At 40.1% G+C, this 25,159-nt stretch overlaps 1 protein-coding gene across 6 annotated transcripts in view; it reads right to left on the bottom strand.

Annotated features, from left to right (window-relative positions):
* The window catches only part of FAM110B (family with sequence similarity 110 member B), a 147,191-nt gene that overhangs the window by 92,728 nt on the left and 29,304 nt on the right, over positions 1-25,159 (bottom strand). For all 6 annotated transcript variants that reach the window (XM_078353563.1, XM_078353564.1, XM_035277421.3 and 3 more), the window contains exon 2: positions 15,948-16,043. The gene's annotated coding sequence lies outside the window, so the exon portion shown is untranslated. The remainder of the gene's footprint in view (positions 1-15,947; positions 16,044-25,159) is intronic.

Here is a 25,159-nt window from a genome sequence, read left to right as displayed (position 1 = left end):
TGAAATCCTGCAGGATGCTCATGTCACTGCTTCTAAATAAAGCAGAATATCTCATTCTTATTGAAGAGTCTTCACTGTTTTCATAGGAAAGCTGTCTACTGAGTTTGTATTTTCTACCTAATCAAATTCACTCCTGGAATACTATTTTCAATATCATTTGGAAATGCCACCCTACCATCACCAAATTTTCTCTTCATAACTCTTCCATCCAACTTTCTTTGCTTTGAAAATGTGTTAACATTATGGCTGTCAACATCAGCTCTAGAAAGCTGCCAAATATAGAACAGGCTCCTCAGCCCAACACATAAAACCTTAATACCCTCTGTACTATAGTAAAAATTCTCTCCAACATTTGTAAAACCACCAAACACTGCACATTCAACTGAGCTACAGTCACTACAGTAAAGGGTAACATCACAGAGAATAGCAAGGTCCAGTGTAAGACTGGAGACGCGGTAATTAAAACTGGCTATTACGGTGGCCTGACTTGGCATCAATGACTCTTCAAACAAAATAATTGAGAGCAGGAGCAGACAACACAAGCTGAAAATTAAGAAATGCTGTTTTACCTAGGGTAAGGGGGATACGTTGATTTTCTTCTTAGATACTTGCACTAAGGGAGTTACAAAGGTTGCCCCAGTAAGGAAGAGATTATATTCCTACGTACATGTCAGTGGTACTAAGGCGTTCTCATTATCTCAGGTTTGCTAATGGATGGGTATGTTGTATTTAATGAAGATTCTTGGTGTACACAGTACTATAGACTAGAAAGGACACAATACATGAAATCATGAGTCTTGAGTTACATTTGATAGTTAACTCCTGGGCCCCAGACAACCTCTCTTGTGCCTTAGTTTCCTCATCTGTGAAATGGGCACTTGTCAGAATGACAAAAACCATGTACAAAGGATTTCTGAGAAGCCAGGAGTCCTAGAAGACTGAATTACTAACACTTTTAAAGTCCATAGTTGTGTATTAATATATATATAGTAAGGGTTGGTTTTGACAATTTAATTGTATAAGATATAAAAATTCAATTATAGCTAATTAGAGCCAATATAATAATGCTAACTTGGCCACCACCATGCTTAATTAATATCATATTTTATGCTACTGAAATGATTCTTATGTTAACAAAAAGATCACAGCAGAAAAAAAAAATTCACCTAATCAGCAAGGTGATGGAATCGGAACGTGGGGCCCTGGGGAGATATTAGGTCAAAAAGGCTGCACCCTCATGAATGGACTTCAGTGCCTTTGATCAGGCTCTTAGAAAAGAGCCCTAGAGAGCTGCCTTGTCCCTTCTGCCATGTGAAGCCAGAGAAGGTACCATCTATGGGGAAGGAGCCCTTGCTGTACACCAACTATCCTGGGGCCTTGACCTTAAGACTCCAAAACTGTGAGCAATAATTTCTGTTGTTTATAAATTACTTAGCCTAAGGTATTTTGTTATAGCAACCCGAGCAAACTAAGACATTCTCTTTAAAGGAATGTCTGCCTTCTTGTATTAGGATATTAATATAATTTCTGTTTTTCATAAGATAAAAATCCTCCTTGGTCTGTGATCCATACTGAGTGGTTTTCTCAGATGGCTGAGGACCTTTGAATTTTAACCAGTAGATAAAACTTTAACTGATAGAATCAACTACCAAGCATGCCTATCAGATGAAACGTGGGTGGCTAACTGGCCTCAAGGTCACAATATAAAATAAAAATAAGTGCAATATAAAAGAAATCCAAGTCATTGAGAGACACCACATATAGTAAAGCTGTTCACAGAAACAGAGCTATGCCTCATGAGTACAGAGTGTGCATGCAGTCAGATCAGAAAACAGTTCAATCCACTGATTTCGTGACCACTTACAAACAACCACTGGGTGCCAGGCCCCCGGGGATAGAGCGGTCAAGAAACAGACAAAACTTCCTGCCCTCAAGATGCTTAAATCCTCATCCTACTATTAATACTAAACTTCCTCACTGAAGAGTGACAACACAGTAGGAAGAGAGTGTGGTTCTGTGTCACTTTGCTGACACCCTGCTGCAGCTCTGATGACTGATGCACACAGCCCTGCTGTGAGCAGCTAAGGGAATGGAATTCAAGTGTGCTCTGAACCCCACGTCAGGCCCCATGCTACCCCTCCTCCCTTAATAAAGGTGGCAATAACCATCATAATCGCAGAGACCTATGCCACACCAACTTAGACTGCCAGCTCACAATTAATTCCACTTCACTAATTTTTAAAGTAACGCTTTTACAGACTATTAAGCATTGACTTTTACCTAATTAAAGCTGCTTAAAAAGAGAGCTTTTTATTTGAGACAGTTAACTCATGATTTCCTAAAACTAAATAGTATAAATGCTACATAACCTATGTAATACTTAATTGATAACAACAGTTTGAGGGCTCTGTTTCACTTCATCCATAAAATATTCTGTCCTGTCTCATGACAATTTCCAAGTGTTGCCTAATTTTTAACCACAACTGGTACTTCATTAAAGAGCATCCATGAATCCCTAAAGTCTGATGTGTGAGTGAGTTTTGCTGGTTTCAAGCTACATGACAGCTAAAATATTTCCATTTGGTTTTTATTTTCTGACTCCACTGTGTCAGCGTCTAATTTGCAAAGTTACAAAGCTGATGATTTTGTTAAGCGTGACATCCACAGTCTGGCTACTAAGTTCCATCTACATCAGAAATTAGTGCAGGTAACTTACTTTGATTGCTCAGCTGCCACCCAACAGCTTCTTTATTTACCTGGTAGCTGCTGCTTTTATATGGATATTTTAATAGACAGACATTTTCTCCATAATATATTTTTATTTTTTCATTGATACATTTTTAATGGAAAGGTAGCTTTGAGGCACTGAGGTAAGCTTATAAAGCATGAACTATTATCAGACGTATTTTAGTTTTCTGCACGTTCCTGAACGTTATCTAAATAAAGCTGCCAGGCAGCTTTTGAAAGGCTGCACATACAGTTGCATAGGCTGCACACTGCACAATCTCAGGGGCGTCATGACCATGGTAGTCTATGTAAGTGGTACCTCTAGGATTTCACATGATTTACTTGTATCAGTATATGCAGTGCCTCTGAGAACACATGTATCTAGGTATGAACTCATGCTGCTCTAGAAAGTAATTCACAAGTAGCATAGATGAGGTGCTTTTTTCAAGCCCCCAAAACACATCTAAACCCAGAAAAATGGTATTCATATTCATTGGCTCAAATATCTCCCATAACAGGGATAATGTGTATTCATACAGTCAAACCAAATGCAAATAAATAAGGGGGCTATGTATTACATTTTATAAAGACAGTACAATATAGCAGTCAAGAGAAGGGAATTCCAGAATTAGTCTGATTGGATGCACGTACCTGCTTCACCACTTATTAGCTTGTGTGACCCTGATCAAATTATTTCATCTCTTTATGCCTCAGTCTCTTCATCTATAAAATCGCATAATAATAAAACCTACCTCAGAGCTGTTATGAGGATTAAATGAGGTAATACATGTAAAATAGCTAAAACAGTGCCTGGCAGTAGCAAACTAGGTAAGTGTTTGGATTTTGTATTGGTTACATTAGGTGTAAAAAAAAAATTAAAGCAGAAAGAGATCAGGTCAGGAGTTTAAGAATTAGTGGTGTATTCCAGATTAAAAATGAAAGCTCTTGACCAACAGGGAAGTTTTCAGGAGACCAATCTGTTTTATAAGTCAAGTTTCCGAGAGTTAAAATCCCTGACTTGAAGTAATCATTAGGTCTGAAAAGCAAACTCACATGTACTGAGTGTTTCCACTATTGACGCAGCCGTCCTCATGGGCACCAGGCTGGTGCACTGCAGCCTTCAGTGCCTCAGCTGACATTTACTGGCCACCTCTCCTCACAGGTAGGGGAGGTGGGACACATATCCAGGGGACAAACAACTCCAGTTTACCTAATCAGCTGCCAATAAAACTCCAAATCCTCCAACTGTCCGAAGGCTCATGTGGCTTGCCCTGGTGTGGTATTTGCTGCTTTCATTCATGTTCTTTAAATATCAGCTAATCCCTGGTACATTGCACTCCCACCTTGGAAAATGACCTCATTCACTGCAGTGCAAACAGGCCCTGTTCCTGGTGCTGTGAGAGAGAAGGAAGTGTTACAAAGATGAAAGCACCATGCAGTTTCCCAGGCTAGAGGGAGCCAGGCCTATTCCCACAGCGTGAAGTGGGACAGCTAGAAACCAGAAAAATTCCTAGCATATTAACTTGCAGATGCATTTTATCTATTTCAATTCTTATGCAAGCATCCCAGGAGAGCTGATAACCAGCTTTGATGTGAATTACAGTTTTAGATAGTAGAAAACTCAACATATACAAGAAATATATTTTTAAAGAGAATTAAATATATGCAACATTCAAGCTCCACTTACACCTACATCTAGCAATTCTAGAAAAGCACAATCCTACTCATAAAATGCTGGCACACAATGGTGCACACATTATCTAACTGCACCGAAATGTCCCAGAGTACCTCTTGCAACGAATCACCTAACTAGTTCTCTCGGAAGAAATAAGATGGGGAGATCCCACTAGGAAAAACTGAAGTTTGTATCACAAAAAAAACTCCAGGTAAATTAGAGGTCTGACTAAACTATAAATAGATATGTTGTGTAAAAGAATCTCTGCAAAAGCAGCCAAAAGATGAATGGGTCCCCTAATTTCATCTCTGCATGATGCTGACATTCCACTCGCAATTCTCATTCCTGCTGGGTTGCACCAGAAAATCAGGAAGAGGCGCCCAAACCCTATAACTCAACAGCTTAATAAAAATGCATATGTTCTATTTTTAAATTGATCAACATCTGTGATTTTAGAATTTCTTCATCTTAAAGGCAATTAGTAGCATACACTGGATCACATGTGTAGAATCTAAAAAGATGGAATAAGAGCTTTCAGTCCAATAACAGTACTTGTTGTAATTTTCTGCCTGATTATAATAGTCAAATAAAAGATTCTATGTCTTATGAAAACAGAGAAATCAAAATCTATTTGATTCAGCCTTTTCATGGTAAACAGGAAACTGAGGTTTGGAGAGTTTATACACTGTAGCCAAGGCTACATCCCACTAAGAACTATCTGAAGCTAGACCCCTGCTTATTTCATCTAAGAAAAATCAGAGTGCAAGGCAATAATTTCAGTTCTTAGCACTGCTTCCTGACTGACAACGGAATTCAGCTGTCTGTCAACCATCTGGTAGTTAAGTGATTTCTGAGTCCTACAGCTGAAATTCAGGGAATAGAAATACATGTACCACTTTAGGGAATGTCTTACTTGGCAGATGGTTAAGTGTTGATGACCCCCATTTTCCCTTCACCAATCAGTGCAATGCAAGGCATCAATGTCACAAGTTGGCGACAGCTGATTACCACTGTAGTGAGTGAATTTTACCATGCAGGCCTGTGCCCTTACTTTCCCTACCCGGCAACAAGACTCCCCCATGGGTTATGGTTTCCATTGACTGTGGCTTGCTCCACATAGGCAGTAGCTGCAGAAGAACAACAAATCAAACTTCTGGGGTTCAGAGAGACAGAATCAGCAAAGAACATCTGCTGACACACTGGCTAAAATATCACCAGCAATTCATCAGAGAGGAGCACTGATGGTACATGACAAGATGTTTCAGATGCAGATAGAAGGATAAGGTAGAAGAGTGGGGACTATCATCACATTTTAGATTAAAGGGGTGGTCCTATTTCTTGCTGGATTGAACACTTCCACTTATGTTCACTCCCCTCACCTGGGTATGTTAGCGGAGTGTGCATGGGCGATTAAGATTTTCCCATTTCTAAACCACTGCTTTCAAAAAAGTGTAGATTTGTCACTACTATTTATTTTAGCTATAAACCAGGATATGCTAACTTAAGGATAGTAGAGAAAGAAGAGATATCATAAGTGGACATTTTCAATCTCATTAAAAACTGATTTAAAAAAAAAGCTGATCCTGCTTTACTATAATTCATATTCCACTTACCTCAATGTCTCTAGAGTTTCAAATCAAAATACAATTTTAGTGTTCTAATATAATTGCTAGCAAAAAAAGGAGAATGGTGCTTTTAAAATTATATTGGAAACAGGTACTATTTCCTAAAACGTGAATGCATCCATTCTGGGTGGAAGCATTCTGTTCCAGGTGGTGCTGCCCGGGTTACGGTTTTCTCTTCCTCCAGCTGTAATCGAGGCGGAGAGGCCCTGGTGGGCCTGGTCTCTATGTGTGCCTGTGATGCTGACACGATGACTATGCAGGACCCACAAGCCAACGCCGGAGAGAGCAGCCACTGCGTGCACATGGCACATGTTCACTGGGCTACAGAAACAATTTCTCTTCATAAGCATATTTCCGGTATCGGTAAAATGAAATGCTCAGAGGAAAGCAAATTGCTTCTGTGTGCTATATGTTCAATAAATAAACTCACATAATGTAGATGCATCCACTTTGGGGAGAGAATTATTTGTGCCCAAATATCAAGTAAGGAATGGTAAGTATTTTGCAGGGAAAAAAAAACCACAAAGGGTTCACTCAAAAAGAGCTGCGGTGGGTACAGTATGCCGAAGAAGGGCTGACCAATTCCAGCACTGTGGAAGGCAGGGATGGGAGGATCGCTTGAGTCAGGGGTTTGAAATCAGCCTGGGCAACACAGAGGCTGTCCCTACAAACAAAAACTTTAAATTTTTTGTTTTTTATTTAAATTAAAAATTAAAAAAAAATTTTTAAATTTAAAAATGTATTTTTTTAAATTTAAATTTTAAAACTTTATAAATTAGAGACCACACCATCTCTACAGGCATGGAGGCACATGCCTGTAGTCCCAGCTACTTGGGAAGCTGAGGTGGGATTGCTCATGCCCAGGAGTTCAAGGTTACTAATGTGAGCCATGATCACATCACTGCACTCCAGTCTGAGCAAGACAGTGAGACCCCGTCTCTAATATGTGTGTGTGTGCACACGTGTGCATGTACAAATATACATAAGAGCTGACCTTCATAGGTGGAGGCTAACCTCACTCTGTGTGACTCAAACCACTACTGTCAGGGGGCAGATCTGAAATTCGGCTCTGAAATTTCTGCTGTACTTCCCAATGTCCCATAGAAAGGAGTGGCTCCTAACACAGCCTACTCCACAGACATAACTTCTTAAAGGACTATTTTTAAAATTGTGAGAAGAGTACTGGTGAGTGAAATTTCAACACCATCTAAACTCAATGGGATCCCACAATTATGAGACTTTTTCTACACAGATGGTGAGAAGTTCAAAAGCAAAGAGTAAAAAAATGGAGCTGGAGACAAAGGCCTTCTTGGCCCCTGAAACTGGCATGTGGTGCTTCAGGGTGGACTCGCCTGCCTCAGCCAACCAGCCAGGAGCCAAACAGGGACCAGACGCATTGCGGGCACTCTGCAGGAAATGAGTTTCCTCTTCCAGTCAAATTACAGCTGATCTAAGAGTGCTCCCTGCATTTTTAGCATAACCCAAACATAGGAGGTTCTGAGAATGATGACGACTCTGAGCTCAGCAGGGCCAGCAAGGAGGGGCCCTGTGAGTGCCAGCCCAGGCTGGGCCCCAGCAACCTGACCCCAGGGAAAAGCCCTCATAGCCTCTATCTCAGGCTGATATGCTTTCCTCAGCTCCTTCAGGGAATTCTGTCAAAAACACAAATCTTGTTGGTTCAGTCAAATGCTAAATTTAAAGAAATATGGGATCAGCTAACAACTCTAGTGGGTTAACTATGAGCTTCTCAACAAGAGCCATGTCTTTCTGGCACCGCACAGCAGATGCCCTGAATACATTTGTTAAGTGAACCAATGAATGAGCAAACACAAACACACAGCTGTTTAGGAAATTCCTGAATGCCAAGCTCTTCTCTGGGTCCAGGATGAAGTGGATCTGAAGGGCGGGTATAGAAAGCTGCTCACTTTTAACATAATTTGATGCAATTGTTACTTTTCGGATTTTTTGTTTTTCTCTTTTTGAGACAGACTTTCACTCATTCTGTCACCCTGGGTGGGGTGCAGTGGCGTGATCTCAATTCTCTGCAATCTTTGACTCCCAGGTTCAAGCTATTCTCCTGCCTCAGCCTCCAAAGTAGCTGGGATTACAGGCCTGTGCCCCTACACTTTTGTATTTTTAGTAGAGGGGTGTCATCATGTTGGCCAAGCTGGTCTTGAACTCCTGACTTCAAGTGATCTGGCTTGCCTTGGCCACCCAAACTGCTGGGATTACAGGTACTTTTCATAGATACTTTAATTACATGAAGAATAGCTATACTAAGAATATCTTTGCCGTATTCTTACAACTATTTACATGAAGGCAACTGTGAAATGATCTCCATTTTCTCCTCTGTAAAATCAAGTAGTTAAAATTAAATGTGCAACATCTCTGTCGTCAGTACTCCAGGATTTCATATGCAAAACACAACACAGCTCTGAGCAAAGAGAACAGTCATTAATGGTCCCAGGGCTGATGGTGAGGCGTGAACGGCAGTTCTGTAACCTAATCTAGAGTAAGCAGTGCCAGATATTTAATTTTTAAGTAAAAAGAGGCTACCATGAATTTCTATGTCATCAGCAATCAGTCTGGGAGAGGACTGCATGCTTTTTCAATAGGTGCAATTATCCTCCTAGTAGTACCTTTTGAAGATTAAAGAAACAAAAATTGGGTGAGCTACTAAGCAGAACAATCTAGAATTCATTTGGTCCAATACATCTTGCATTTCAAACCCAGACAGTCCCTGCTTGTGTCACACTTTGGTGATGCCTATCTGTTCAGCTGACAGACTCCAAACAAAGAAAATAGCCTTGGAGATGAAAGTGGGGGAAGGAAAAAGCGAAAATCAAGATAGCCAGGTATGAAGGCCCCAGGCATCCAGAGAAAGAGAGAAAGTAACCGATTCTGTTTTACAATTCTAATCAAGTTAGGAAACAAGTCAGAAAACATTGCCAAGACAGTATTCACTGAAAAGAGATGCCACTAAAAAACTTAAACAGATTGAGAACAGTACTCTTCTTGAAAAAAGGATTTCATCATCATGACTGATGTATGCAAACTAAACTGGAAAACTTTTTTTTTTAAAGAGACAGCATCTCACTCTGTCGCTCACGCTGGAGTGCAGTGGCGCTATCAGCTCACTAACTCCTGGGCAGCCTCTAACTCCTAGGCTTAAGCAATCCTCCTACCCCAGCTTACAGAGTAGCTAAGGCTACCGGCATGCACCTCACACCAGGATAATTTTTAACTTTTTCTTTTGTGGAGAGTGAGTCTCACTATGTTACCAGGCTGGTCTCAAACTCCTGGTCTCAAGCAATCCTCCAGGTTTGGCCTCCCAAAGTACTGAGAGTACAGACTTGAGCCACCATTCTAAGCCCCAAATTGGAGAACATTTTAACTAAAAACTAAACAAACAAAACAAAAAACTTCCTTTTAGAAAGAAGGCAAGTAAAAATTATATATTAATATATAAAACCTCAAATCACTAAAAGTACTGTTTTTTAAAAGATAATCCTATGTAACAATAAAAATTCATTTACCATAGACAGGTTTGTAGAAGATTGATCAGCTTAGATTACAGATTATGTTAAAAAAAAATGTAACATACTTGTACCTTAATGGCATTAATACATGAAACATCTATCAATAGTACTTTGATGTTTCCAAAACATCTGAAAAACCAAGACATGCCATCAGATGTTTTTCCCCTTTACTCAAACAGTGAAACAATGTAAACAACAATAATAATAAAAGTATGATTAGGTGTCAATCAGGGAAACTCATTCCGGGAAAATCTAAGTTTTATTATCAAAATTCACAAAACCATTACACTCTTGTACTTGGAGAAGAAAAATTCAAATTCTTAGAATCTGAAGAGGCTGAAGAACTGTATACTACTACATATTAAAATATACTCATGCTTAAGGGATTTGCTCTTTGATGGTACTCAGGACAGATAACAACAAAAGCAAATAAGGAAGCAAACTCAATTAGAGTTGCAATAAAAAATCAAATCACACCTCTGGGAGGTGTGTGTGTGTGTGTGTGCACATGTGTTTGCATGTGCATACATGTGTAAGAAGAGTGGGAGTTCTCACTAATCTATCCCACTCAGAGCAGTATCTTCACTATTTTTTGGTTTTCGGAAACTCTCACTTGGCATGACTACAAATTTTGAGAGGTAGCTGTATTATTCCTACCAGCTTGATCTCATGACAAATCCTAACCTGTGGGCCACCATGAAAGAAGGCAAATTTACTTTAAAAAGACAGTGTTTCTTAAGACTGCTGACGTCTACTGTTAGAAAAACATTGAGCAAGTTCAGTTTTAGATTTCTACATGAGGAATGAGTTATTATCAAGTAAGATAATAAGTCTTGATTTCATACAGAATATAAAACTTCCGGCTGAGCCTGGATATCTCCTGTGAAATGCAAACAGACTCATTGAAATTCAGGCGTAATACTGTTCTCTGCCAGAATATAGTGATGTTAATAGAGACAGAATGTTTTCATCTCAAATTAGCTGAGATGCAGCAAAGGCCACTGATAAAACCACTCTAAGAGGCAGACTTAAGTCAGCATGAGAGGCATGCCACCACGGCTTCTGAAAGAGAGGCTGCCTACTCCTTCCCTTGGTGTGTAACTGATGTAAGGGTCTACGGAAATACAAGTCACAAATGCAGAAACAGCAAGTGTAGTGGTATTATTGCTTCTTATCAGGACCTCTTCCACAGAGGCCTGTGCTACTCCATAGGGAATGCTGGGAGAACAAGGACACATGGCCCTTGTATAAGATCAATCTCATAAGGAGGAAGGGTGGGGAGTGGTAAGAGAAGGAGTGGGGAGGGGCAAGTAGGGAAGCAGGGCAGAAGGAAAGAAGAGAGAGGTGACTCCAGGCAATCCACATCCTAAACATAGCATAGAACAAAGAACTAGTGTCACTATCACTGCATTCAAATGCACACGTTACTCCCATTACAATGTTTTTCTTTATAGTTTAAACCGTACTGCTAAAGGCAAATTTGAAAAGTCATCATATTCTCAGTGCTCTAACAAATGGGTTTCCACATCTTCAATTCCTTTACTGCATTTTTAATTCAGTTCCCATCTGTACTGAGCATGTTCAATGCCAGGCCTGGGTGCTAAGATAACAGGACAGGTCTCTGTGACCGGGAAAGCTCAGATACATTCACTTCTTTTTCTTTCTTTTTTTGTTTGTATTTTTTTATTTTTGAGAAGGAGTTTCACTTTTGTTGCCCAGGCTGGAGCATGGTTAAAGCTATTCTCCTGCCTCAGTCTCCACCTCCTGAGTAGCTGGGATTACAGGCATGCACCATCACGCCCAGCTAATTTTGTATTTTTAGTAGAGATGGGGTTTCTCCATGTTGGTCAGGCTGGTCTCAAACTCACAACATCAGGTGATCCACCCGCCTTGGCCTCCCGAAGTGCTGGGATTACAGGAGTGAGACACCGCGCCTGGCCCCAGATTCATTCACTTTCTAAGGTGACTTATAGTAAATTATGTAATTATGTAACTCTTCTCTTTAAAAGACATTTGTAAGCCAGGTAATATCATTAGTTTCAAGTGTACAAAAAGCAAACACGTGAAACAAATGGTAAGAAAATTCTCTAATACACCGAGGACTCAAATGTGTCTTTGGTTCAAAGTAGAGGAAAATGAATGCCAATATTTATTAAATACTTCTCATTTAATTTAGGTATGATATAAGAGGGTCAAACGTTATTAGACTTCAATTTGCTTCCTTCAATAGTTTCATAACAACCATATAATCTAGGTGAGCATTCTCCAGTATACTTCGCATTTAAGGATGATGGAAAAAAATGGTCTAATGAGAGAACAAAATCATTACTACTATCTTTATTCTTAAGTTAACTTCTAAATTTCATAAAAATCCAAGAACATACTGCCTTTTATATTCAAAAAGTAGCCCCTAATAAGAATAAAATAATTTTTGGGGCCGGGCGCAGTGGCTCACGCCTGTAATCCCAGCACTTTGGGAGGCCGAGGCGGGTGGATCACAAGGTCAAGAGATTGAGACCATCCAGGTCAACATGGTGAAACCCCGTCTCTACTAAAAATACAAAAAATTAGCTGGGCATGGTGGCGCATGCCTGTAATCCCGGCTACTCAGGAGGCTGAGGCAGGAGAATTGCCTGATCCCAGGAGGCGGAGGTTGCGGTGAGCCGAGATTGCGCCATTGCACTACAGTCTGGGTAACGAGAGCAAAACTCCTTCTCCAAAAAAAAAAAAAAAAAAAGAATAAAATGATTTTTGGACACATAACTCTTGACTATTTACTCTAGTGGTCAATCATAACCAAAGCCATTATGAATGAACCTTTGTGACTGGTTTAGACAGTGAGTTAAACTAATGATGAGATTACTGAACTTGCAGCCATTCTTCTCTACTACTGTTAGATATTCCCTCCCACTCCAGTCACAATGCCTGTCCCATTCTGAACACATTTGCTGATAGTGCTATTTTTACTTTACCATTATCACAGAGGGCTCTCAGTTTCAGAGTATGCACTATGGGCCCAGCACAGTGTATTTACATACACCACCTCATTTAATGCCTACGGCAACCCTCATAAGTAGATATTAGTTCCATTCTGCAGAAGATCACAGTACATAAGCTAGTAACATACTCTAAACACTTCTCAAGTGCCAGCCCATGTAGCAACTCACATTCCTCGCAATGATCCTATGGTCTGGCCACTACTGTGATTCTGCTTTGGTGGATGAAGAGCTGGCACATTGAGTAAACAGCTTTCCTGGGGCTGTACACATTGCACATGGCAGAGTCCAGGTCCTGACCCAGGTCCTGACCCAGGTCCTTCTAACATTAAAGCCCACACTCTTACCCTCAGCACTGAGGAATATGGCTCTCCAGGACCGCTTTCTGTTATTAGACATAAGAAGAATTGAAACAATGGACAGGAAGGGAGTCAGGGCTGGTTTGAGCAGAGCCATACCCTCCAGCCCATAAGTCAGCTGATAAATCTAGCTGAAACACTCCCACGCCCAAGTTTTCCTGAAGGAACTCACTGTAAGAAAACAGAAGCCTTGCTTCAAAGCTGGCAACTCAATGATACCTGGAACACCAGACCCAAATCACAGGGTTTCTGAGTGCCCAGGGCACTAGGCATTCCAGGATAACAAGCCTTGCTCTAGACAGATGCTTCATGTCCATTCAGTGGTCATCTGTCCCTTAGTTACTGCAGCCCACTGTGTCCCTCGGCCATAGTAGGCTCTGGACTACTGATGTTGATACTCAGACCTCTTGGTTACTCAGGCCTGTCTCAGGAGGGACTGCTGGAATTTATGGCAAAATTGTTTTTGGACATAGTGGGTATCCATGATGGGGGAGGGCATGTGGGGAGGTTAACAAAGGCTCCTAGGAGCAGACAGTAGGAAGGCTGAGTCTGGGACCTGGGACAATGATCTGGCATCCCAGGAGGGAGGGAGGAAGCCAGGGTAAGAGGCGGCCAGCAGGAGGAAGACGTCTGGCACTCAGCTGACTTGCAGCTGTCAGCTGAAGATGGATGGAGACACTGTGAAACATAAAATTAATTTTTTTACTTTTTAACAATAGCCATTCTGATTGTTGTGAGATGGTGCCTTGTTGTGGTTTTAATTTGTATTTCTCTGATGATTAGTGACATTGAGTATTTTTTCATGTTTGTTAGCTGCTTGTATGTCTCCTTTTGAGAAGTGTCTGTGCATGTCATTTGCCCACTTTTTAATAGGGTTCTCTGGTTTTTTGCTTGTTGAATCATTTAAGTTCCTTCTGCAGAGGATAGGGAAGGCTTACACACTGTTGGTGGGAATGTAAATTAGACACTGTAGAAAATAATTTGGAGACTTCTCAAAGAACTTAGAACTACCATTTGACCCAGCAATCCCATTATTGGGTGTATAATTGAAGGATAATAAATTGTCCTACCAAAAAGACACATGCATTCATATATTCACTGTGGCAGTATTCACAATAGTAGAATCACAGAATTAACCTAGGTGTCCATCAATGGTGGACTGGATTTTTAAAACGTGGTACATAGACACCATGGAATACTACACAGCCATTAAAAAATGAAATCACAATCTTTGCAGCAGCATGGACACAGCTGGAGGCCATTAACCTAAGTGAATTAATTCAGGAACAGAAAACCAAATACAGCATGTTCTCACATGTAAGTAGGAGCTGAACGCTGAGTACATATGGACATAAAAATGGGAGGAAAAGGCACTGGAGATTACTGGAGGGATAAGAGGAAAAAAGGCTGAAAACCTATCGATAGGTACTTTGCTCGCTACCTGGCTGATGGGATCATTTACATCCCAAACCTCAGTATCACACAATATACTCATGTAACAAACCTGTACATGCACCTCCTGAATTTAAAACAACAGTAGAAATTATTTCTTTTTCTTTTTTTTCGAGATGGAGTCTTGCTCTGTCGCCTAGGCTGGAGTGCAGTGCAGTGGCGTGATCTTGGCTCACTGCAACCTCTGCCTCCTGGATTCTCCTGCCTCAGCCTCCTGAGTAGATGGGGCTACAGCTGCGTGCCACCATGCCTGGATATTTGTGGGGGTGTTTGTATTTTTAGTAGAGATGGGTTTTCACCATGTTAGCCCGGATGGTCTCTATCTCCTGACCTCATGATCTGCCCTCCTCTGCCTCCCAAAGTGCTGGGATTACCGGCATGAGCCACCGCACCTGGCCACAATAGAAATTATTTTAAAAAATGAAATCGATGATGCAAGAGCCACATTGGATTTACACAGAAGTACTCAGCTTAGGGAGAAGTTCGTCACCCCTGCCCACCACCCAAGATAAGGGTGTTCACCCTGCCACATGAGTCCAGGTTCTCTATGGAACACTGACTGGAACAACTAATGCATTCTTAATGCAATGGGAGGTAAGCACTCTGGGCTACAAACTGACTAAAAAACACCATCAAATAAACCAAGTGCATAGGTGCGCCAGTGGCCTGCAACTCATAGATATCATTATTTATATTAGCAAAGGCCAGGAACAAGAATAAGGCACAACATTTGCCAGAAATTATGAAGTCATCTTTACCCCAATATTTTCACTCATAGGGTTAAGGCATTTAACACAGACTGAACATCTGAACATTAGTATGTGCACAGAGAGGAAAATAATTAAAGAATGTGCACCTAAATCTAACCAGTATTTTCTCTGGAAAGTGGCTTTCGAGTAGAAAGTTGCATTCTATGCTATCTATCTGTCATTTATTTGTTTAAATATTTACATTACATTAATAGTTGAAAAAATATATACCAGGTCCCATGTCCAGTGAGAATATGCAGTAGCTGGGGAACAGTACACTGTTTCTGTTTTACTTATTCCCGAGTGATTATAATTCTAACATCCGACTTGGGGAAATTAAATATCCACTGAGTGTCAGAATTCTCAGGAAAAAACGCCACTGCAAGTAAACACCCAAGCATTTCAGGGCCAGTGGTGATAGTGAACGTGGGGCAGGTGCTGGGATCAGCCTCTCAGCCAGACCAATGGCAGGGCATCTGCCCTCCAGCAGCCGACACAGAAGCTGGGGAGCCAGTTCCACAAGGGTGGTTTCTGCCAATCTCCCCATTCCTGCCAGGGCATGGAAGGTTGGAATAAAGTGTGTGTGCTTAGAACAGTGACCAGCACAGGGTAGAGTCCATAAAAGTTTGCTAAATGAATATACGTAAAGGAAGTGGGGAGGATGGGAGGGAACGAAGAAAGAAGGAGGGAAGGGAAAGTATTTAAGAATGAAAAAGGTGGAAAAAATTGGGGAATACCTAAATTCTGCTCAACATATAAAGGATAATATTTACTTTATAACCAGATTTATACATGATTTTAATAATAGATTTTTAGTGTAATTACCTTTTATTGGATCAGGTCTTACAGAGCCTTGGTAGTTTCTAATTCAAGATGTAGAAAGAATAAGAATGCTGCTCTGAATGTCCAATTTGGAGATTTCTAAAAGGAAAAAGATAAAGATTAAAAATTATGCTGGAGAATAAAAGTGATTAAAAGGTATCATTCAAAAGAAACTGATTTTCCTTGAATCACAGACATTATATTTATCTAAGGATAAATTGGATTCAAAGCCCATTTCTAATTCAGCTGCTCCAAGAAACTTTAAGACTGATTCCAAAAGGAAACAAAAATCCCACTATGGCGCCAACTTCATGTATTCAATGGAAAACAAACTAAACGAAAGCTTGCGTATTGCCATCAGCCTGGGAACCGTAGCTTCACACCACTTCATACTCAACATCCCAGAAAGGACGTGTCAATCCTTCTAGCTCACAGAATCAGGTAAGAAATGATAGAGCTTCCTCAAAAACAACTGCAAAACTGGGTAGGAAAACAGGTACATTGTCCCCCAGAAACACCGTTAATGTTTGCAAAGGGAGAAGATACCACAGGACGGGTCCAGTAGCTCGTTGTGTCCTCCAAATGCAGTTCAGACCCAAGGTCACAAACAAGCACACATTTCCGCTGGTCTTGGGCTTCTTTTTCCTGGATTAAGGACAGATCTTGACAGCCTCGCAGTCCCAAATTTCAAGTAGAGACTGTTTCATTATCAGGGAAAATTAACACTGACTGGGCCCAGAAACAACATGACTCCTTTTTACAAAAGGGGAACGAAACCCAGGCTCCTGGAGGAAAGCCGCTTCTGCTGGACATGTTCTGCTTTCACTGCTCTTGGAGATACTGGGATGAGTCATGAAAGTGATAGTTACCGGGACAGCTGGCAATGCTAAAGAAAATCCTGTGTTGAAAATCTTAACTGTCTTCTTTTCCAGCATCTGCTTTTGTCAGATACCATCAGTCCAAATGACTGCGGCTTTGTTTACTCAAAAGCAGGAGCCAACAGACAGGGAAGGAAGTACCCTGACTGCAATAGATATCTTCTTTATTGAGATTTACTGTATATTTTTCAGGTTTATGGGAGTAACCAACAGAAAAATATTTTAAAGAGGCACTTGGGACTCCAACAGATAATGGCTAAAAACTACTTCATTAAGATCTATGCCAGCGTCCTCAGCACTATCATCTCCTTTCTGGAGCGATGTGTAATGAATGATACTCTAAACATTTGTTGGGAAGGCTGCAAATCCTGACCTAGATTTTGTATAGCTTCAAAAAGTACAAAGAAAGCCTGAAAATGTCCATTTAAATAACAACTAAGATTGATACTTTCCACTCAGTTTTAAAACTTTCAAAAAACCTACTTTCTGCTGTCCCATTACCTAACAAGGTTAAACAAGAACAAAAGTAGTATTCGATTAAAATAGAAATAAAAACTCCAGCTTCCCTGGTTCTTTTTTATTGCTTTAATACCTGAAGTGTAAGGTAGTATTTTATTTGCCTGCTGAAGTATATGGAATTTCCATAAACTCAAACTAATAAAATCATGTGCTGTTATTATGTTAGAGAAATATTCATTTAAAATATGTTTAGGCCAATATTAATTTGATTGTGACACATAATAACAAAGCAAAATGTTCTATATTTTAATATTTTACAACCAATATTTTTTGTTTTAGCCAAAAATTATATCTAAAATCTCTCTTCATTTTTCTCATGATTTTTGCCTTATCCTTCTCACACTTTTGAAAGGGAGAAAATAGCAAAGAACGAAACACTTACTAGAATGAATTCACAGATAGAAAAGTCACTCAATTGGGATTGAGACAGGGAGTAATAGCACATATGGAGAAAATTCAAGACTGGATTTATCTTCCAAGTTGCCATGTGAAATCAAAACGATCCTAATACAAATAACTCATAGCACAGATGCTTGCAACTTAGGGATGGTATAGTCATCTGCTCCAGTTGACTCATTTCGATGAGAAAAAGAAAGCCCAGAGTGGTTAAGTGACCATTTCAAAGTCACAGAGCTAAGCCAACTCCAGATTCGAAGACTTTCTAGGTGTAAATCTAGTGCCCTGTTAGATCATAATGGATCTTTAATTTCTTAAATAACCTCTTAAGAGTTTACAATTTCATCTATTTTAGTGTAAATAAATTAAAAAAAACATTTCTACACAGCATGATCACATTATGAGTCAACCCAACTTTCATAGTTATTAAGAGCGTACTCTGCCTTATGCCTCACTGATAAAGGTAGATTAAAATATGAATGCCCATGAGAAATCTGAAACAAAATTTGGGATACTCTTAGGTTGTCTAACCTAGATAAATCTAATACAGAAATATTATACAGTTTTCCTGTCTTACACATAGTCATATCATAATCATAGGTTTGCTGCAACATATTTTCAAGTAGATTTATGGACTCTCTCAAGCAAAATGTAGGTATTCTATACTCAAAGCTTACATAAGCAGCTTTGAAAGTAGAATTTCGGGTTGGGTGCGATGGCTCACGCCTGTAATCCCAGCACTTTGGGAGGCCGAGGCAGGTGGATCACAAGGTCAAGAGATCGAGACCATCCTGGTCAACATGGTGAAACCCCGTCTCTACTAAAAATACAAAAAATTAGCTGGGCGTAGTGGCGCATGCCTGTAATCCTAGCTACTCGTGAGGCTGAGGCAGGAGAATTGCCTGAACCCAGGAGGTGGAGGTTGCGGTGAGCTGAGATCGCGCCATTGCACTCCAGCCTGGGTAACAAGAGCGAAACTCCATCTCAAAAAAAAAATAAAATAAAATAAAAAAGAAAGTAGAATTTCAAAATGATTTAGTATTAGATCTATCAGTTCAGACTGAATTTGTATTCACTGAAACCCTAGAACCACTACAGAGCACTTGGGTCAGCCAGGTCAGCAGCTTGGTAACAAGTCATGTGTTGACTCCCCCACTACGTACTGCTGCACAGGGCTAGGTGCATGAGAACTGAAAAGCACCAGATGGTGTCCTGCTCCCTGTGGGCTGATGACAGAGGTCACCAAGGAAGGCCTTCAGAGCAGCACTGGAGTTAAGGTTTGCATGGGATGAGAGTGTAACTGTGAGTGTGTCTTTAGAGTAGTTAGTAAATCCACAACTGGTTTTCCCGGGGAATGTGAACTGACAGATTCCTCGGACATAAAGAGTATATATGCAAGGAAGCAAGGTAAGATAAATGAAACCCGGCCATCAGATGACAGAAGAACTCCTCCAGGCATGCCCCAAACAAGCACACGTGCATGTGCATGCACACACAGTCAGGAAACAAAATATCCATTAAGAACATCTTTCTAGAAACTGTAAAAGCAACACTATCTTTTCCTTATGTTTCTTTTTATAAACTCACTAACGATATTAAAACTAAGTGCCAAACAACCATATTAAGAAGGAAAAAAGGACCACTACATACCAAATAAGATGGCTAAATTTAAAAAGGCTTGAAAATATCAAGTATTTATAAGGATATGAAACAACTTGGATTTTCACACAATGATTGTTGGAAATTTAAAATGTTACAAGTACTTTGAAAAACAATTTGGCAGTTGCTTATAAAGTTAAGCACATACCATATGACCCAGCAATTCTACTACTAGGTATATACCTAAGAGCAATTTAAACACACAGGTTCTACACAAAGATTTGAACAAGAATGTTCACAGCAGCCTTATTCATAATAACCCCAAACTTGAAAGAATCCAAATGTCCATCAACTGGTAGATGGATAAACAATTTGTGGTGTATCACAGGAGGGAATACTACTAAGTAATAAAAAGGAAACAATTACTGATATGTACAAAAATGTAAATGAATTTCAAAAGCATTGTACTATGGAAAAGAAGCCAACGCAAAAGACTGCATGTACAATCCCCAAAATATGAAAACTTTAGAGGAAGGCAAACTAGAGCAATAGAAAGCAGATCAGTGATCAGCAAGGTCAGAGTGTGGGGGAAGGGACTGACGGCAAAGACACCAGAAAGAACATGCTTGGGTGATACAGATGTTCTACCCAGGACTGCGGTAGTGGGTGCATAACTGACATATTTGTGAAAATACATTAAACCATATGCTTAAAGTCAGTATATTTAGTTACATATACATTGTAATTCACAAAAGTACTTTAAAAAACAAAACTCAGTGTCGCCATCTTATTTTTTTATTTTTATTTTTTAGACAGAGTTTCGCTCTTGTCTCCAGGCTGGAGTTCAGTGGCGCGATCTCAGCTCACTGCAACCTCTGCCTCCCGGGTTTGTACAATTCTCCTGCCTCAGCCTCCAGAGAAGCTGGGACTACAGGCACGTGCCACCAATCCCAGCTAATTTTTGTATTTTTAGTAGAGACAGAATTTCACCATGTTGGCCACAATGGTCTCAATATCTCGACCGCGTGATCCGCCTGGCTAGGCCTCCCAAAGTGCCGAGATTACAGGCTGAGCCACCGTGTCTGGCCATCTCCATCTTTTAATATTCACAAACTTCCTCAATCAGCCCTGGGACTCTTTCAGTGGATGGTACTCAACATCTTCAAATACTTAATAAGGATTATAGCAATCGATCATGGCTAAGTAGCTGGAGACCACTAAAAAAGAAAAACCAATAGTCAATAATACCACTTACAAGGAACCTAAATTATTCCATTTTTCTACAACTTCTAATAAGTTGTGACCTTTTTTTTTTTTTTAATTTTATTTATTTATTTTTCAGATGGAGTTTTGCTCTTGTTACCCAGGCTGGAGTGCAATGGCGCGATCTTGGCTCACCGCAACCTCCGCCTCCTGGGTTCAGGCAATTCTCCTGCCTCGGCCTCCCGAGTAGCTGGGATTATACGCTCGCGCCACCATGCCCAGCTAATTTTTTGAATTTTGAGTAGAGACGGGGTTTCACCATGTTGACCAGGATGGTCTCGATCTGTTGAACTCATGATCCACCCGCCTCAGCCTCCCAAAGTTGTGACCTTATAATAGATTTTCAAAATGTGTTCTAATCCTATTTATTCTACAATAAATGTCTTCAACATAAAAGGATAAACTTTCTAAACTTCTTGATAATCCATGGAGAGTGACATACAGGAGAGAGAAGATGTAGCCCGGGGTCCCTGGGTTTTCAGGTAAACACTGAAAGATGACCCACTTGTCCTTGTTGCACCTTGAGTTCGTGTTGGTTTTTGTTTTGTTTTGTTTTTGAGACAGAGTTCACTCTCGTCACCCAAACTGGAGTGCAATGGTGTGATCTCCGCTCACTGCAACCTCCGCCTCCCCAGTTCAAGCGATTCTCCTTTTGGATCCAGGGATGCTTGAGTTGAAGATGAACTCTGACAAACTCTCCTCATCACCCTACTAAAAACCCTGCCTGGGAAGGAGTTTATGTGCAATTTTCATCACATATAACGTATGTAGAAGCATGACCACATGTAGGAGCTTGATCTTATGTAGAAGCTGAATATATAGAAACATGACCAGCAACTGTGCCTGCACTGCCTTTACCTCTTCATACAATGACAGCTAACCAGCCTAATGAAAGCCGTTTTCACCATAGTTAGGGAAGGCTCTGCTCTGAGAACTATCCTGGTGTCCTTACTTCTTGCAAGTAATAAAATCCCTTGTTAAATCCAGTTGTGGTCACTAAACTGTCACCCACCAAGAAATTGAACCCACCCATTGCATGGGTAACAAAGACTTACCAAAAAATGTGTAGAAAAAAACAGTTAAGTGTGGAAACTTGAAGAATTATAGACCAGATTACAAATCAACCCCAAAACTATTCTTAAAAACACTTTGATATACTAAGTGGGAAACAACTCTTAAGCATCCACAAGGCTTGTCTCTGAGTCTACCAGACATTCTTATCTATAATGTAAGCAAGACATAAGACAGGCTTATCAAAGTGATTACAGATGATTCAAGGTTGACAGTGACTAAAATGACATACAATAGAATCATGATTCCAAATGTTCTAAGCTAGAACAACTTTATAGTACCAATGTCAAATGCAGGTCAAAATAATAATCAAACTACATGGATTCAACAACTATTTCCTGATGGGCTGGCATGTGTCAGTCGCTACACTAGATGGAAGAGGACACCAAGATTAAGTAAAAAAGAGTATTTGCCTTTACAAATACATCATCCAAAAAAAGTAAGTAATGCAATCCACAGTAGAAACTCATCAACTATTTTACGTTAAAAAAGCCTGCAAGTTTGAGTTTATCTCTCAACTGTTAGCTATGGCATAAATACTAGTGAAATTATAGGCTACGCTATCAGGAGCATTGAGTTCAGTACAAATATAGACAAGCACTACTCTGTACTCAACCGGTCATCCCATGTAGCAGGGGTAAAGGGGATGTTCTGTAACACTGTAAATGAACACATTACAAGCCCCCTTCTAAAGCCCAGGTGAAGGTGCCAGAATCTTATGTAGTGTTGCAAGCCCCCACTAAGATGATGCATGAGTCTGGAAAGGCCATGTACCTCCTATACAATCCAAATTGATGAGAGTGCTGAGCACTAGCAGATCCTGAGAAACTGAGGCACGGGTGGATAGGACATGCACCTAAAAATATTTAAATCAACTAGAGAAGTGCCCGTCATGTGGAGGAAGAGACATCATTCTGAGTAGCAGAAGTTACAGAGAGGTTATACAGCTCATGATAAGAATATTGTGGCAATTGAACAAACTCAAATCTGAATGGACTGCCTGCTAAGGTAGGGACACCTGTCAGCAGCTACAAATTTAGTAATAGTCTCATCCAAAATTAATTTCAGTGTGACACCCAGGCATTACCATCGCCTCACAACCTGTCTCCCAATACCAGCCTTTCAGCAAAATTAATCTCTCATATCCAGTTATGACCATGCCCTCGTGCCCTCACACCTGTAATCGTTACACTTTCACCGCTCCTCATCACCTACAAGATCAAGACCAAACACCTCCCAGGACGGCAGACAAGGTCGATATGGATGGAGTCTCATCTACCAGCATCCCCATTTGCTCTGTCTCAGCTCTTCAGAAGCACTGCAGCACCCTCTCATCAGGCCATGCTTCTTGCCTTCCCACTGGACACATGCTACCCACTGTCTGAAATACCCCTGTCTCCTGCTGTGAGTCTGGAGACTTTCAGCCCATGCCTCCCTAGTTCAGACAGTGCTGCCTTTCAGAAGCATTCCCTTGACCTCTCTGAGCTTTGATCACTTCTCTCCTTCATGCCCATGGTGCCTTGCTGCCTCCATTAAAACATTTGCCCCAGATATAAAGGTTAGTTAAAGCTGTATCTTCCCACTAAACCACAATCCCCTGCCTGGTTATCTTAATCACTGGGATGTGGCTCAGGATGTGACACTTCATAGATATTTCTGAATGAGTGGGATCCCAAGGCAGTAAGTGAGCCATGTTGTTTATGTCTTGTCTGCAGTGTATCAACATGGGTTATGCAGCAGATATAGTTTAAGCCCAGGCAAATACCCTTATTATAAGTCTACAGAAGACAGAAGGTGAGCAACTGTCTAAAGGATCTAGGCTGCCTTAAGTTGGGATACACTATAGGAACCAAAACGATTAGCTAATGTACTCTTTGGAAGTCTGAAGTCAACTGAGTTCAAAGGCTGCCTCTATGGCACTATGTGACCTTGAGGAACTAACTTAACCTCCTCATCTATAAAAAGAGAATTATAGCCCCTTCTTCCAAGGGTCACTGTGAGAATCAAATAACAATTTATTATAAAAAAAAAGTGGACAAAGGAATTGGCACAACACACACATTCAGTCAATACTGGCTGGCTGTTCATCAGCAGCACTGAGTAAGGCAGAGTTGGTTTAAGTCCTGCCACTATTATTCATAATGTACCTTGGACAAATCAAGTTGGGCAATTCATTTTTTCATCAACAAAGAGAAATAATGCCTACTTTCCAGGAATGTGTACCAACAAAATAATATATGTAAAAATGCCAGGCACAGAGGAGTCACTTAACAAAGTTCCTTCTATCCCCCTTTTTGGTTACAGATCGATTTCCAAACAATCAGAAAATTTTCCTTTTCTTTCCAAAAAAGCCAGGCTTATACAATTAGAAACATCTTTCTGAGGTTCAAACTAATAAGCCCATAATCACCTCTCTATAATGCTCCCCACAAGCTATGAAAAAAGACAGCTTAAAAAGAAGCCTTTTATGCATTCTAATTACTTATTTATTTTTATTTGGACTGAGCTGAAACAGATCTGTATATTTCTCTGGGTTTTACCAAAAAAAAAAAAAAAAAAAAAAAAAAAAAAAAAGAAAGAAAAAGGAAAGAAAAGCACACTCTTCAAAGTTTCATTAAATTTACTCAAATGCAGCACTTCACTTTTGTTCATTGATTCTCTATAAAAAATAACACTTAGCAAATCCATATATGGTCAAAGAAATGTTACACCAAGATAGAAATTTCAAAAAATGCCATAATGGAAAAACCTGTAAGTGCTTACTACAACGTCAGTGTCACAAAGTCTTTTTACGGAAAAATATACTTGGTTGCAAATTAAGGATAAATACACCTGGTGGCAAATAATACCTTTTTTTTTTTAAAAAAAAAAAGAGTGCTACACATCTCACATTTTCATTTTTAACGCTCCTAAAAATGGTACTCAGACACAGCTTATTTTACAAACACACATTTTCAAAGCTAGCACATGACTGACTGGATATGATCTAATTAATAATGTCATTTTCCAGGATTTCAATGGTTGTGTCAAAAGGTGGAGATCCTAACTCATCTAGAAAAGATGAAAACCATAACAAAGCAAACGCAGAGTTTATAGCAAAGTTCCCAGCCAAAATGTGAGCGGCAGCTAGATGGGACTACTATTTAGATCCCCAGGTATGAATGTAAATGAGGGTAACTCCGTTATATGCTGTGGGACCACTCACTGTGCTATTCTAGGCAGGAGAGAATGGTGGGGCCACCTTCCTTAAAAAAGTTTAAACTTGACAGCACTTGAGATTCATTAAGTCCTAAATACATTGGGAAATATTTACTTTTTCATCAGCTCAGGGAAATATTTACTTTTTCATCAGCTCAGTTCTTCCAAAGTCACTGTATTTCTTTGTCCAGCAGAAACTGTTGCAAAAAACATGTATTTTGGAGCTGCTCACACTTTCCCATGCAGAATCCTTAATTAGCTGATACCCTAACAAATACTTCTGTAAAGTAA

The sequence above is a fragment of the Callithrix jacchus genome, chromosome 16 (assembly GCF_049354715.1).
Source record: "Callithrix jacchus isolate 240 chromosome 16, calJac240_pri, whole genome shotgun sequence".
In the NCBI taxonomy this organism is placed as follows: domain Eukaryota; kingdom Metazoa; phylum Chordata; class Mammalia; order Primates; family Cebidae; genus Callithrix; species Callithrix jacchus.
This window is presented reverse-complemented; position numbering and strand designations above follow the sequence as displayed.